At 37.7% G+C, this 14,115-nt stretch overlaps 1 long non-coding RNA gene across 1 annotated transcript; it reads left to right on the forward strand.

Moving 5' to 3' along the window:
• The first annotated feature begins 9,598 nt into the window (after positions 1-9,598).
• Positions 9,599-12,415, forward strand: LOC132539785 (uncharacterized). Its single transcript, XR_009551079.1, has 2 exons — positions 9,599-10,088; positions 12,209-12,415. It is a non-coding gene; the product is annotated as an uncharacterized LOC132539785 (long non-coding RNA).
• Positions 12,416-14,115: the final 1,700 nt, after the last annotated feature.

The following is a 14,115-nucleotide window of genomic DNA, read 5'->3' on the forward strand; positions in this document are numbered from 1 at the left end:
TAAATAGTTAAAAAAACTAAGCTTCCTTCTTTCTACACTCTCTCCGATATTTATTATATCAGAAATTTGGGTGATGATCTTCCTCATCAGTTTGAAGTATTGCTTTCTTATTATTTTGATTTGCATTTACTACTTATAAGAGATGGTGAGTATATATTCGTGTGTCTACTGACCATCTATATATTTATTTAGTGAGAGAGAGGTTGGGAGGTTGGGAGAAGGGTAGCATAGTTCTGCTCCATATATGCAAATCTTCCACTATATATATATATATATTCTAGTCCTTCTCTGGCTACCAATTTATGGAACGCTCCAAAATGCCATCTTTTGATTTATCAACCAGCTTCATGCCCTTATCTTTTCTGGTTCATTAAAAAGAATTAAGCCAGGGGCCTGGCGGTAGCGCAGTAGGTTAAGCGCACATGGTGCAAAGTGCAAGGACCCACATAACAATCCCGGTTTGAGCCCCTTGGTCCCCAAACTGCAGGGGGGGCCGCCTCATGAGCGGTGAAGCAGGTCTGTAGGTATGTTTACCTTTATTTCCCCCTCCCTGTCTTCAGTTCCTCTCTCAATTTCTCTGTCCTATCCAATAGCAATAACAGAATAACAACAATAGCAACAATAACAAGGACAACAAAATGGAGAAAATGGCCCTCAGGAGCAGTGGATTCGTAGTGCTGGCACCAAGTCCCAGAAATAACCCTGGAGGCAAAAATAAAAATAAATTAAACTATATATTTTTCCTTTCTTTCTCTGTAGATATTTTTATTGTTTTTCAATCTACTTGACTTAACCAATTAACCCATTTTTCCTTATACTTATAAATTATATCAAGTAAACATGAAAGTAAGAGATCAGAGAATGGTTCATCCATTGAAGTACACACATTACCGTGTGTAAGGAACAGAGTTTGAGCCCCTGGCTACCACATTGGCGCACTAGCAGAGAGGAAGAAGCTTCATTATAGTGGAACAGTCTTGGACTTCCTCTCTCTCTCTCTCTCTCTCTCTCCATATATATATTTCCATCTCTTACCCTCAGTCTAAGAGAGAGAGAAAAAAGGTTCTTGCAATCAGGGGAGCTGTGTTAAGTATGAAGCCCCAGTGGTAACCCTGATGTTGCAAAAAAAAAAAAAAAGTCGTCGGATGAGAATGAGGACGAGGATCTGGAAGAGAAAAAGGAAAAGGAGAAAGAGGGAGAGGAGAAGAATAATAAAAAAAGAAGACAAAAACAAAACTGTACATCAGGCTATGTTATATATCTCTGGTAACATAGACAATTCTAAATATTTTTTCAGATTTGCTTCAGATACATTTTTAAAAAATAAAACATATCAGTTTCTTTTTTGCCTCACCAGAACTGTAAATTATACTAAGGGGTGATTATATTTTTATATTTACTATATTTATATATTTCCATGAGAAACATGAAATTTATATAAGGTTTTAAAACTTATATAATTGAGTTATACTTATATGTATTCTTTTGCAAATTATTTTTCTAGCTTATTTTGAGATCTATCTATAGAAAGACATGTAGCATTAGTGTATAAATATGCCTACTCTATAGCTTCATTTGGTGAGTGGAATTTATATATCAGGTTTGTGATTATGAGAAAGATGTTTTATCTGGAATAGTTGGAAGGAACAGAAGAATAACTAGAAAATATATATTAGAGTTCAACATTACTATAAGACTATAGATAGAACTTTAATTGTCATCACATTTTGAAATTGACTATCATATTTTTAAAAAAGATTTGTTATCGATGGGGTTTACAGTCAACAATATTTATACCCCTCCCCCATATTAGAGAGCTACTCTCTTCCCTGATCCAGCTTTCTGTCCCTTTTCCAGCCATGACATCACCTCCCCAGACAATAACTTGGATCCACCTGCATATCAGATTTCAGGCTCAGAGAAAAAAAAAAAACTAGTATAGCTACAGGCCCTTTGGAATATAACTAAAATATGCCTGCTAGCTATCTACAAAATCAAGGAACCCCCCCCCCAACACTTCATCTGCACTATTCTAGCCTTTAGGTCCATGATTGTTCAACAATTTGTTTGGCTTTGTTTGTTAACTCTCCTTTCAGCCACCAGGTTCCAGATGCTAGCATGATGCTGAACAGACTCCCCTGGACAGATAACCCCACTAATGTGTCCTGGAGCTCCGACTCCCCAGAGCCCCACCCTACTAGGGAAAGAGAGAGACAGACTGGGAGTATGGATCGACCAGTCAATGCCCATGTTCAGCAGGGAAGCAGTTACAGAAGCCAGACTTTCCACCTTCTGCATCCCACAATGACCCTGAGTCCATACTCCCAGAGGGATAAAGAATAGGAAAGCTATCAGGGGAGGGGATGGGATATGGAGTTCTGGTGGTGGGATTTGTGTGGAGTTGTACCCCTCTTATCCTATAGTTTTGTTAGTCTCCTTTTTTAAATAAATAAAAAGAAAGATTTGTTTATTTATGAACTAGAGAAAATAGAGAACCAGACATTACTCTGGCACATGTGGTGCTTGGGATTAAATTTGAGACCTCATTCTTTTATTTTCTACTAGTGATTTAATATTGATTTACAATATTAAAAAATGGGAATGTAATTCCATACTGTTCCCACCACCAGAGTTCCGTGCCTATCTCCCCTCCACTGGAAGCTGCAGTAGTTCTCTCAAGGAGCCTCATTCTCGATAATCTAATGGTTTATCACTGTACCATCTCCCAGGCATTTATTATTTTTATCAAAGTTTAGAACTAAGTTATTTAGGATTTTTTGTATGTTTCCCAAATAGAAACCTGTTAGTTAATATGATTAATATTGTTTATTTTTTCATTCATTGTTTATAAATTCTGTAGAACTTCCTCCTACATTAAAGTTAGAAAAATAAAAATATTGTTTAAAACAATAGGATTTCCTGGCTAAACAATGACAAATTAGACTTGGTAAAACTGCCCAATTTGGGAGGAAAAAAAAAGAATTGTCCAACTTTTATTCTTTCCGAGTATAGTGATTACGAAATTTTCAACTATCTTGTCTCTTAGATTTCCTCCTTTTTCTTTCTCTTATCTGTTACATTCTACCGAAACTGAATACAGTACAGGACTAAAATAATGAGCAGCTCGATGTTCCCCATTTTAAATTTTAATATGGCATATTTCCTTTTTCTCTATCATATAAGAATTGCTTTTTGAAGAATTTTGACTTAGGTCAGAAGCCTCAATTTTAAAATAGAATTTCCTCATCTGATTTAGGGCATTTGAAATTACAATAAAGCCCTAAAAATTGAAAAATTTACATATTGTTTCACAGAAGCAATAGGGTTGAGCTGAACTAGAGGGTGTATATGGATCACGGCATCAAATCGTTCATTAAAAACATTATACAATGTCTTCAGGTTAAAATTATATATCTTGAACCAAGAAGAACTACAACCAATCACAGACAAAGAAATTGAAACCGTTATTAAAAACCTCCCCAACAACAAAAGTCCTGGACCAGATGGCTTCACAAATGAATTCTACAAAACATTCAGGAAACAGTTAGTACCCATACTTCTTAAGCTTTTCCATAAGATTGAAGAAACAGGAATACTCCCTTTCACCTTCTATGAAGCCAACATCACCCTGATACCAAAAGCTGATAGGGACAGAACAAAAAAGGAAAACTACAGACCAATATTGCTGATGAACATAGATGCCAAAATATTAAACAAGATCTTGGCCAACTGGATACAGCAGCATATCAAAAAGATTGTTCATCACGACCAAGTGGGATTCATCCCAGGAATGCAAGGCTGGTTCAACATCCATAAGTCAATCAATGTCATTCACCACATCAATAAAAGCAAAGCCAAAAACCACATGATTATTTCAATATATGCAGAGAAAGCCTTTGACAAAATCCAACACCCATTCATGCTCAAAACTCTACAAAAAATGGGAATAGATGGGAAATTCCTCAAGATAGTGGAGTCTATATATAGCAAACCTACAGCCAACATCATACTCAATGGACAGAAGCTGAAAGCATTCTCCCTCAGATCGGGGACTAGACAGGGCTGTCCACTATCACCATTACTCTTCAACATAGTATTAGAAGTTCTTGCCATAGCAATCAGGCAAGAGAAAGAAATCAAAGGGATACAGATTGGAAGGGAAGAAGTCAAGCTCTCACTATTTGCAGATGATATGATAGTATACATAGAAAAACCTAAAGAATCCAGCAGAAAACTACTGGAAGTTATTAGGCAATATAGCAAGGTATCAGGCTACCAAATCAATGTACAAAAATCAGTGGCATTTCTTTATGCAAACACTAAATCTGAAGAAGAAGACATCCAGAAATCACTCCCGTTTACTGTTTCAGCAAAATCAATCAAATACCTAGGAATAAAGTTGACCAAAGAAGTGAAAGACTTGTATGCTAAAACTATGAGTCGCTACTCAAGGAAATGGAAACTGATACCAAGAAATGGAAAGATATCCCATGCTCATGGACTGGAAGAATAAATATCATCAAAATGAATATTCTCCCCAGAGCCATATACAAATTTAACGCAATACCCATCAAAGTTCCACCAAGCTTCTTTAAGAGACTAGAACAAACACTACAATCATTTATCTGGAACATGAAAACACCTAGAATTGCCAAAACCATCTTAAGGAAAAGAAACAGAAATGGAGGCATCACACTCCCAGACCTTAAACTATATTATAAAGCCATCATCATCAAAACAGCATGGTACTGGAACAAAAATAGGCACACTGACCAGTGGAACAGAATTGAAAGCCCAGAAGTAAATCCCAACACCTATGGGCATCTAATCTTTGATAAGGGGACCCAAAGGATTAAATGGAAAAAGGAGGCTCTCTTCAATAAGTGGTGCTAGGAAAACTGGGTTGTAACATACAGAAGAATGAAATTGAACCACTTTATCTCACCAGAAACAAAAATCAACTCCAAATGGATCAAAGACCTAGATGTCAGACCAGAAACAATCAAATAAATACTTAGAGGAAAACATTGGTAAAACACTTTCCCACCTACATCTTCCTGAGCCTGAAATCTGATATGCAGGTGGATCCAAGTTATTGTCTGAGGAGATGATGTCATGGCTGGAAAAAGGACCAGAAAGCTGGATCTAGGAAGAGAGTAGCTCCCAAATATGGAAAAGGTGTATAAATATGGTTGACTGTAAATCCCATCGATTTGATTGGACTCGTTCTTTAGTTTCCATGGCAGGAAGACTGCAGTGTTAGGTTATGCTGCACTAACCATCTATGCCCAATATTAAACATAATTTATCTACCTGGCTTCAGAAAGGCTTAAAGCAATTGTGATTCAGCATTATGTCAACCTACAGGTATCTGTGTGAATTTAACTTTGCTGGCTTGGAAAATATTATTAAATATAATCAGAGAGTACTAGGAATACAAACCTGGGGAAGTTATCAGGCTTGAAGATGTATATTTAAGACTTGGAGTTTACATAAAAGATGATAAATAGTAGTAATAAGTACATAAGGCTTCTAGACTGAAAGTTAGGAAGAGAGGAGTATAGGCATGATGGCTGAACCCTGGAAAATTTCCCAGAGAAAATATTTTCAAAAAAGATACCAAGTATCTAAGTATTCTCTTAGCAGCTCTGAATTTCTATAATGTAAATTTCTGACTATATTAGTTCTCTAAAACACCTATCTAGCAGTTGTAAGCTTTTACCCTCAAATGCCCAATTTCCACACCTCCAAGTTCTAGCTAATATAATTCTATTTTCTGGTTCTATGAATTTCAGTGCTTCAGAATCCATAAATAAGTGATATACAGTATTCCCAGTCTTACTTGTCCCAGAATAATATCCTCAAAACCCATTCATGTTATCATAAACGGCAGGAAGATCTTCTTCTCTAGAACACAGATGGATAATATTCATATATGTGTGTATATATAACAGTTTTTTTCTGTTCATACTTTGATGAGAATTTGGTATACTTCCATATCTTGCATAGTTTATTGTGCATTAAAAAAAAAACCAAGGCAATTGCTTGAGTAGCCATTTCTATAAAAAATGCAATGCATAATATTTTTATCAATGACACAAAATCTGTGACTCCTTGGTTTTGTTTATTCATATATAATCTTGAGAGTATGTTTGATGGAACCAAGGAGCACAATTTACATCGCAAAAGGTTGGGAGAGAAGAGGTAATGGGGAACGTTGTAATATAGAACACTCATTCTATTTGTCAGTCTGAGATGAGAATGAAACTGGGCTTAGCCTGGAGTACTAGCAGGGTCAAGGGTAGTTTCCTTTTGTTTTTTCTTTCAAAAGTTGGGGTAATAACTAAAGTTTAAACATGTGCTTGGAGAGATCATTGTAACTCTGAAGTTTAAGAGGAATAGTAGAAAATAGTTGGCTAGAATACGAAGAAAAATAACATATATTTTGATGGAAAAAGTGATACTTATTCTAAAAATAAAGTGAGGAAGAAATGTGAAAATAGCCAACACCTATGGGCATCTAATCTTTGATAAGGAGACCCAAAGGATTAAATGGAAAAAGGAGGCTCTCTTTAGTAAGTGGTGCTGGGAAAACTGGGCTGTAACATGCAGAAGAATGAAATTGAACCACTCTATCTCACCAGAAACAAAAATCAACTCCAAATGGATCAAAGACCTAGATGTCAGACCAGAAACAATCAAATACTTAGAGGAAAACATTGGTAAAACACTTTCCCACCTACACCTCAAGGACATCTTTGATGAATCAAACCCAATTGCAAGGAAGACTAAAGCAGGAACAAACCAATGGGACTATATCAAATTGAAAAGCTTCTGCACATCCAAAGAAACTATTAAACAAACAGAGAGACCCCTCACAGAATGGGAGAAGATCTTCACATGCCATACATCAGACAAGAAACTAATCACCAAAATATATAAAGAGCTCAGCAAACTTAGCACCAAAAAAGCAAATGACCCCATCCAAAAATGGGCAGAGGATATGAACAAAACATTCACCTCAGAGGAGATCCAAAAGGCTAACAATCATATGAAAAACTGCTCTAGGTCACTGATTGTCAGAGAAATGCAAATTAAGACAACACTAAGATACCACCTCACTCCTGTAAGAATGGCATACATCAAAAAGGACAGCAGCAACAAATGCTGGAGAGGATGTGGGGACAGAAGAACCCTTTTACATTGCTGGTGGGAATGTAAATTGGTCCAGCCTCTGTGGAGAGCAGTCTGGAAAACTCTCAGAAGGCTAGACATGGACCTTCCATATGATCCAGTAATTCCTTTCCTGGGGTTATACCCCAAGGACTCCATAACACCCAACCAAAAAGAGGTGTGTACTCCTATGTTCATAGCAGCACAATTCATAATAGCTAAAACCTGGAAGCAACCCAGGTGCCCAACACCAGATGAGTGGCTGAGAAAGCTGTGGTATATATACACAATGGAATACTATGCAGCTATCAAGAACAATGAACCCACCTTCTCTGACCCATCTTGGACAGAGCTAGAAGGAATTATGTTAAGTGAACTAAGTAAGAAAGATAAAGATGAGTATGGGATGATCCCACTCATCAACAGAAGTTGACTAAGAAGATCTGAAAGGGAAACTAAAAGCAGGACCTGATCAAATTGTAAGTAGGGCACCAAAGTAAAAACCCTGTGGTGAGGGGTAGACATGCAGCTTCCTGGGACAGTGAGGGGTGGGAGTGGGTGGGAGGGATGGGTCACAGTCTTTTGGTGGTGGGAATGGTGTTTACGTACACTCCTAGTAAAATGTAGACATATAAATCACTAGTTAATTAATACGAGAGGGGGAAAATCAATTGTATGTCTCAAAGTTTTTCAAAACACAAACTGAATCTTTTTAATATATAGGCTGTGTATTTGATATGCGGACTCTCTCAAAAGCCTAGACCAAGTAGATTAGAAGCATCCAATAGCACAGCTATATACAAGATACTGGATACTGTACAGCAAACCATAACAAAAGGACTTTTCAAAGTTAACCCAATTACCAAACAATGTGATGATAACATTAACTATCGATTGTCTTTTTGAACCCTAAGACAGCAGGAACCTCACATCACTATAGAGCCCCTACTTCCCCCAGTCCTGGAACCCTTGGATGGGGCCCACTTTCCTGTATGCCTCTCCCAATCCATACCAAATAATATTGCATCTGCCGATCACAACGTAACCAACGCAACGATTGCCACCTCAACATGCTTCACCTCAGACTATGTCCAGAGACTTCACGTGTGGAATGATAACCCTTCAGCTTCATTACTCGGGTGAGACCTTTCCTTTCATAGTATACTCTAATTCCATCTCAGGTGGTTCACTTTCTAATAAAGTCCATAACCTTGATATACACCAGTTTCTGTGAGAGAGATCTTATGTTCACAAGTATCCATAAACTACTGCAAAATATATACCTGAAAGCAGAAGTACACTAGAGTTTGCAGTGAGTACCTCCCTAACACTTCCTCTCCACTATTCCAAGCTTTGGGCCCATGATTGCTCAACAATTTGTTTGGCTTCATATGTTAACTCTCTTTTTAATCACCAGGTTCCAGATGCCACCAGGATGCTGGCCAAGCTTCCCTGGATTGAAGACCCCACCAATGTGTCCTGGAACTCAGCTTCCCCAGAGACACACCCTACTAGGGAAAGAGAGAGGCAGACTGGGAGTATGGACCGACCAGTCAATGCCCATATTCAGCGGGGAAGCAATTACAGAAGCCAGACCTTCTACCTTCTGCAATCCTCAATGACCCTGGGTCCATGTTCCCAGAGGGCTAGAGAATGGGAAAGCTATTGGGGGGGGAGGCGGTATGGAGTTTGGGTGGTGGGAATTGTGTGGAGTTGTACCCCTCCTACCTTATGGTTTTGTTAATTAATCCTTTCTTAAATAAAAAAAAAGGAAATGTGAAAATAGGTATTCTATTGTGTATACAAGGTAAATGAAGGAATATGCCAGTGATAGCTTATGATTTCCAGCAAAGTGAAAATTTTAAGTAACTCATGTAAAACAGGAACAGTGGTTAATTCTGATATGAACCATCTCACTGGGGTGAAAGCACTCAATACAATAATGTGAAATCAGGTCAAGATATTAACAAGCTTCTACAAATACTTAACATGTTGTCACAGGATCAGAAAACAAAAAAAACATCCTTAGTTGGTGTCACATTTACTAGGAAAACATTCTCAAATCTTGGCTGAAGGCAGATTAAAGTGAAACGTTCCCATAGTCACATGATGATTGTCAATAATGGTTTTTGGTTTAGAGGGAGACAAGTTGGGGACAATAAAGATTCATGTTTGCTGAATAATGTCATGGACATAGTTAAGGAAACTACGGCCTCAGTTAACATAATGTCCAGACTTGGAAAAGAGATATTTAGGGATGCAGAGTTAGTGAAAGAATTGCTCCTATGTCAAGAAAATAAAGTAGGCTTACAGAAAAGTGATATCACCTTTGGGGGCAATTCCAATTAGAGTATTTATTTATTTTTGCTTGCACTGTTCCAGGCTACTTCCCCCTCCCCCCTTTCAGGTAGAGAGAGAACGAAGGAGGGAGAGATATCATTACAACACAGAGGCTTCCTTTTTTGCTCTGGTACCTTTACATGTGGTGTCAGGGTTTAAACCTTAGTCAGTGCAAATGGTAAAGTAGGTATCCCACCTGATGAGCTATTCATTAGAGATCTTTTAATTGATTTTTTTTTTTTAAAGTACTTGTGGTTAAGCCCTGATGAAGTTAACAAATACAGTGGGGAGGGGCTTGAATAAGTAGATGTAATAAAGACTTATACATGTCATAATGTAGACTAAATAAACAGAAAGTACATGGGGGTTAGTTACACAGAGTCGACTTCCCACAAATCTAAGACCCAGGCATGTGAGGTCCTGCTCACCCACAGATTTACAAGAATTCTAATTCTAAACACATTGCCATTTATGTAGGTCTATCTTCTGAGATTTAGTTCTGAGTTGCCCTGCCATGAAGATTCACTACCTTTCTCTAGCTCTACTCTTCTTTGGTCCTTTATTAACAACTATAGGTAAGACCTCAGTCACACAAAGACAAGAGTGATCCAAACCTGCCAATGTCCATGTTCAGCGGGGAAGCAATTACAGAAGCCAGACCTTCCACCTTCTGCACCCCATAATGACCCTGGGTCCATACTCTCAGAGAGATAAAGAATATGGAAGCTATCAGGGGAGGGGATAAGATATGGATTTCTGGTGTTAAGAATTGTGTGGAATGTGCCCCTCTTATCCTATGGTTTTGTCAGTGTTTCCTTTTTATAAAAAAAAAAAAATTAAAGAGTTGATCCAAATAAAAAGATTATATGAAATGACATATTTATGTATTGTCAATGGTACTTTGTAGATGCTAAATGAATGCTTGTTAAATTAAGTAGGCTTTTTTTTTCTGTTCAAACTGCTTTGTTTTAAACAGTTCACCTCATGAAAGAATAGATTCTGTTCTAGGACTCCAAGATTCTTTTTTCTATTTTATACCAAATTTTCACTTTTTTTTAATTTTGTTTTTTAAAGACACAGTTTTTAACTTTCCCCCTATTTTTTATATTATTTGATATGACAGAGAGAAGTTGAAAGGGGGAGATAGACAGAGAGAGAGAAAGAGAGACAGCTAAGCACTGCTTCACCAATTGTGAAGCCCCCCCCCCCCCAGTCCTGGCAGGTGGAAACTGAAAGCTTGAACCTAGATTCTTCTGCATGTGTATACTTAACCAGGTGTACCACTGCGTACCACTGCCTACCCCTGCAAATGTTTCATTGTTGTTATAACATAATCTTAATTTATTTTCAAGAAAAAGAGTTCATATACAATTTCCACTGTACTTTCAATTTATTGAGTGATTTTAACATTCTGATTCTAGATCTTCTGAATCTGCACATAATGGAAACTTTATCTCCACTTTTTCTAAATACCATAAGGAAAACCCAAATAATGACCAATTCACAGAGCTCTGAGATTTGTGTGAACAATAAGTTTGTAAATAACATTTAAGAATTTCTTGACTAACTGAAAATGCTCAAGAAATATTAACTATTATCACTATACATTTTACACATATATAGTTAATTTTTTCAGTATTTTTTCTTTTAGTTTATAATATCTTCAATCATAATAAGCTCAGGAAAAAAACTGTAAAGAGACTGGAGTTTGTTTTCAGAACTTCAGGTACCCTTAAAGAGTATTTGCTAGGAATAAGAATGAAACTGAAGGTGACAGAGAAGAGAGAAGTTATATCGTGAAGTTGAAAAGATTAATGGTGTGCATATGAAAAAAGAGAAAATCAGTGATGGTATGGGGGTTAGATTGATTAATTCAGTAAGTCCTGATCCCATTAATAAGAATATAAAAGCACTGCTAGGGAAAGCATTTGGTTATGAAGCCAGGTAAAATGATATCAGAAATGGTTACTTTGAAGTAACAGTAAGACATTCAAGTAGAGTGTAGACAGACAAGTGAAAATGAGACTAGAAGAAAGCTTGTGGCTGAAGATAAACATTGTGGAGCCTTTTAAAGGAAGGCTAACACTTGAAATTATGCTAATAGATTATTACTTCAAAGGTGATTTTCCTTTTCTGTTTTCTCTGTCTCTAAGGCAAGCTATGTTCTGGGCATGCTAATGGTAAATGTTATGTATTAGTGGAGGATAGAGGCAACATGGAAAACTACCCTTCTTTTGTCTTTTATTTTCCTTTCCTATCTTCTGCTCTTTTTTTTTTCTCCTTCATCTTGCTTTCTTATTTTTTTCTTGTTCCTGAACATACAAAGAACTTTACAAATTGCATACATTAGATCTTTTTAAACTAAATAATCTGTAGTAATATTTTTACAGAGAAGAAAGTTCATTTAGGAAATATATTACAAAAAAGAAGAACTCAGGTTCCAGCCTCCAAACTCCACCTGAAAGGAGAAAACTTTGCAAGCGCTGAGGAAGTGCTGTAGGTGTGTCCCTCTCTAGCTTCCCTTTACCTTTGGATTTCTAAACTCTAACTAAATCTGATTAAAACTATTTTGTTCTTATTGGCCATGATCACTGAAGATCGTAAAAGTCCCTATATTTTCTATCCTTATTAGAACTTGGTAAATATGTCTGTAAATATGTCTGGTCATCTTTTTGCTTATCTGTTTATTTTTTAGGAAGTGAAGATACTCAGTTGATCACTAGCTACTTGGACTGCACAGATAAGAACATATGCAATTCTTCAGATGAAAATGGGAATTGCACTCAATATAACAAGGTTGGAGTCTGTGTCTTGCATATTGGAAAAATTGCAAGTCAACTGAAAGACATAAAAACTCAGGAAGGATGATAAACATGCTTGTCTTATTAAAAAGTAAAAGCTGCTTTCTTCTCTCTTATTTTTTTCCTATTAGACACTCATTTTCTTACAGACAAAAGTTTATGGGAAAACTAAAAAAATAATCTTTGTCTTTGTTATTTAAATAATGAGTAGCAGAATCAAGTCTCATAAATGGAAATTCTGGTAGGGATGTACAGAAAGGGGAAGAGTTTTTGTTTGCTTGACCATTTGAGAAATATTCTTTGCTACAAGATGAAGAGAACTGGAGTGAATCATATATAGTAAGTCCAGTAAGCTCAGAAGGAGGACAAATATCTGATGATCTCACTTATATGTAAAATGAAGAAACAAAGCAAGGGGAAAATGTGTGTGTGTGTGTGTGTGTGTGTGTGTGTGTGTGTGTGTGTGTGTGTTGAGCGTCCAAGAGACTTTGAAGCAGGGTTATTTATATTTTGGTTGTGGGAGTGTTGTGGTCACATAAATCAGGATAAGGCACAAAACTGTAACTTTGTAACATTTCCCCCCCCAGGGTTATAGCTGGCACTCAGCGCCTATACTATATCAATCCACCGCTCCTGCGGCCATTTTTTCGATTTTTTGGATAGAACAGAGAGAAATTGAGAGGGGGAGGGGAGAGGTTAAGAGGGAGAAAGACACCTGCTTCACTGCTTGTGAAGCGACCCCCCCACCCCATCCCGCAGGTGGGGAATCAGGGGCACGAACCGGAATCTTACTCGGATCCTTACACTTTGTACTATGTAAGCTTATCCTGGTGTGCTACTGCCCGGCCCCCTTTTTGTAACATTCTTGTAAATCATTGTTGCTTCAACAATCTTTTCAAAGTAAAGAAAAAGAAAAAAAGAATTCAGGGTTCTGAATTCTTTTCAGAACTTAGAAAGCATTGCCCTTTCCCTGGGTGGCACACGCCAACTGAGCTGGGTCCCTTCATGAAGCTGAGGTGTCCAAGATGAGGATATAGGAATGACTTTCTCCCACCCATCCTTAAGACTTTTACGTCTGCCATTTAGTTTCTGAATCTGTCTGTTCAGGAAACCCTTTTCCTAGGAGGAGGAGCTTAACCAGTGCAGGGTCCACTCTCATGCCCCACCCCTAAATGTGTAGACCCCTCCACCAAAGTGGAGAAACATGTTGGCATTGTCAGGACTGGCTCTACTTTTCCCACTGACACAAAGCCTTCCCTGCCCTGTAGTTTTTGAAAACTCTTAACATAGTCTCTGTTCCCAAGATCCAGTGCACCCTTCTCAATACTATAAACACATGCCTTTCTGTGTCTTTACTTAATTTTATATGCAGAGACTCAGGTGTTTACTGACATGATACATCCTCAGGATCTGAGTGCATATATAGTGTCACTTAGAGCCTTTGGAAAATGACTGCCAGAGATTTCCATGAACCTTGCTTTTACTATGAACATCCCAGCTGCACGAAGATCACAGCTTTGACTCAACTGGGATGACAAGTGAGAAAGGACTGACCACTATTTCTACTTTGCTGTGATGTAAGATGGATGGTGTTTCATGTTTTACACTCCTCACCCTACCCCCAACAAACAAGCAAAACATGATGCTATCAAAAAATAAAACCAGGGATGTGAGGGCGATCTGGCTGTGACATCTGTCACCCCATTGATTGCCAGGGTTTATTCTACTGATCTGGCTGGCTAGGCAGGTGTCCCCTTCTCCCTCACCGCTCCATGTGCGTCCCTCCCGAAGTTGCATGCTC

The sequence above is a fragment of the Erinaceus europaeus genome, chromosome 8 (genome assembly GCF_950295315.1).
Source record: "Erinaceus europaeus chromosome 8, mEriEur2.1, whole genome shotgun sequence".
In the NCBI taxonomy this organism is placed as follows: Eukaryota; Metazoa; Chordata; class Mammalia; order Eulipotyphla; family Erinaceidae; genus Erinaceus; species Erinaceus europaeus.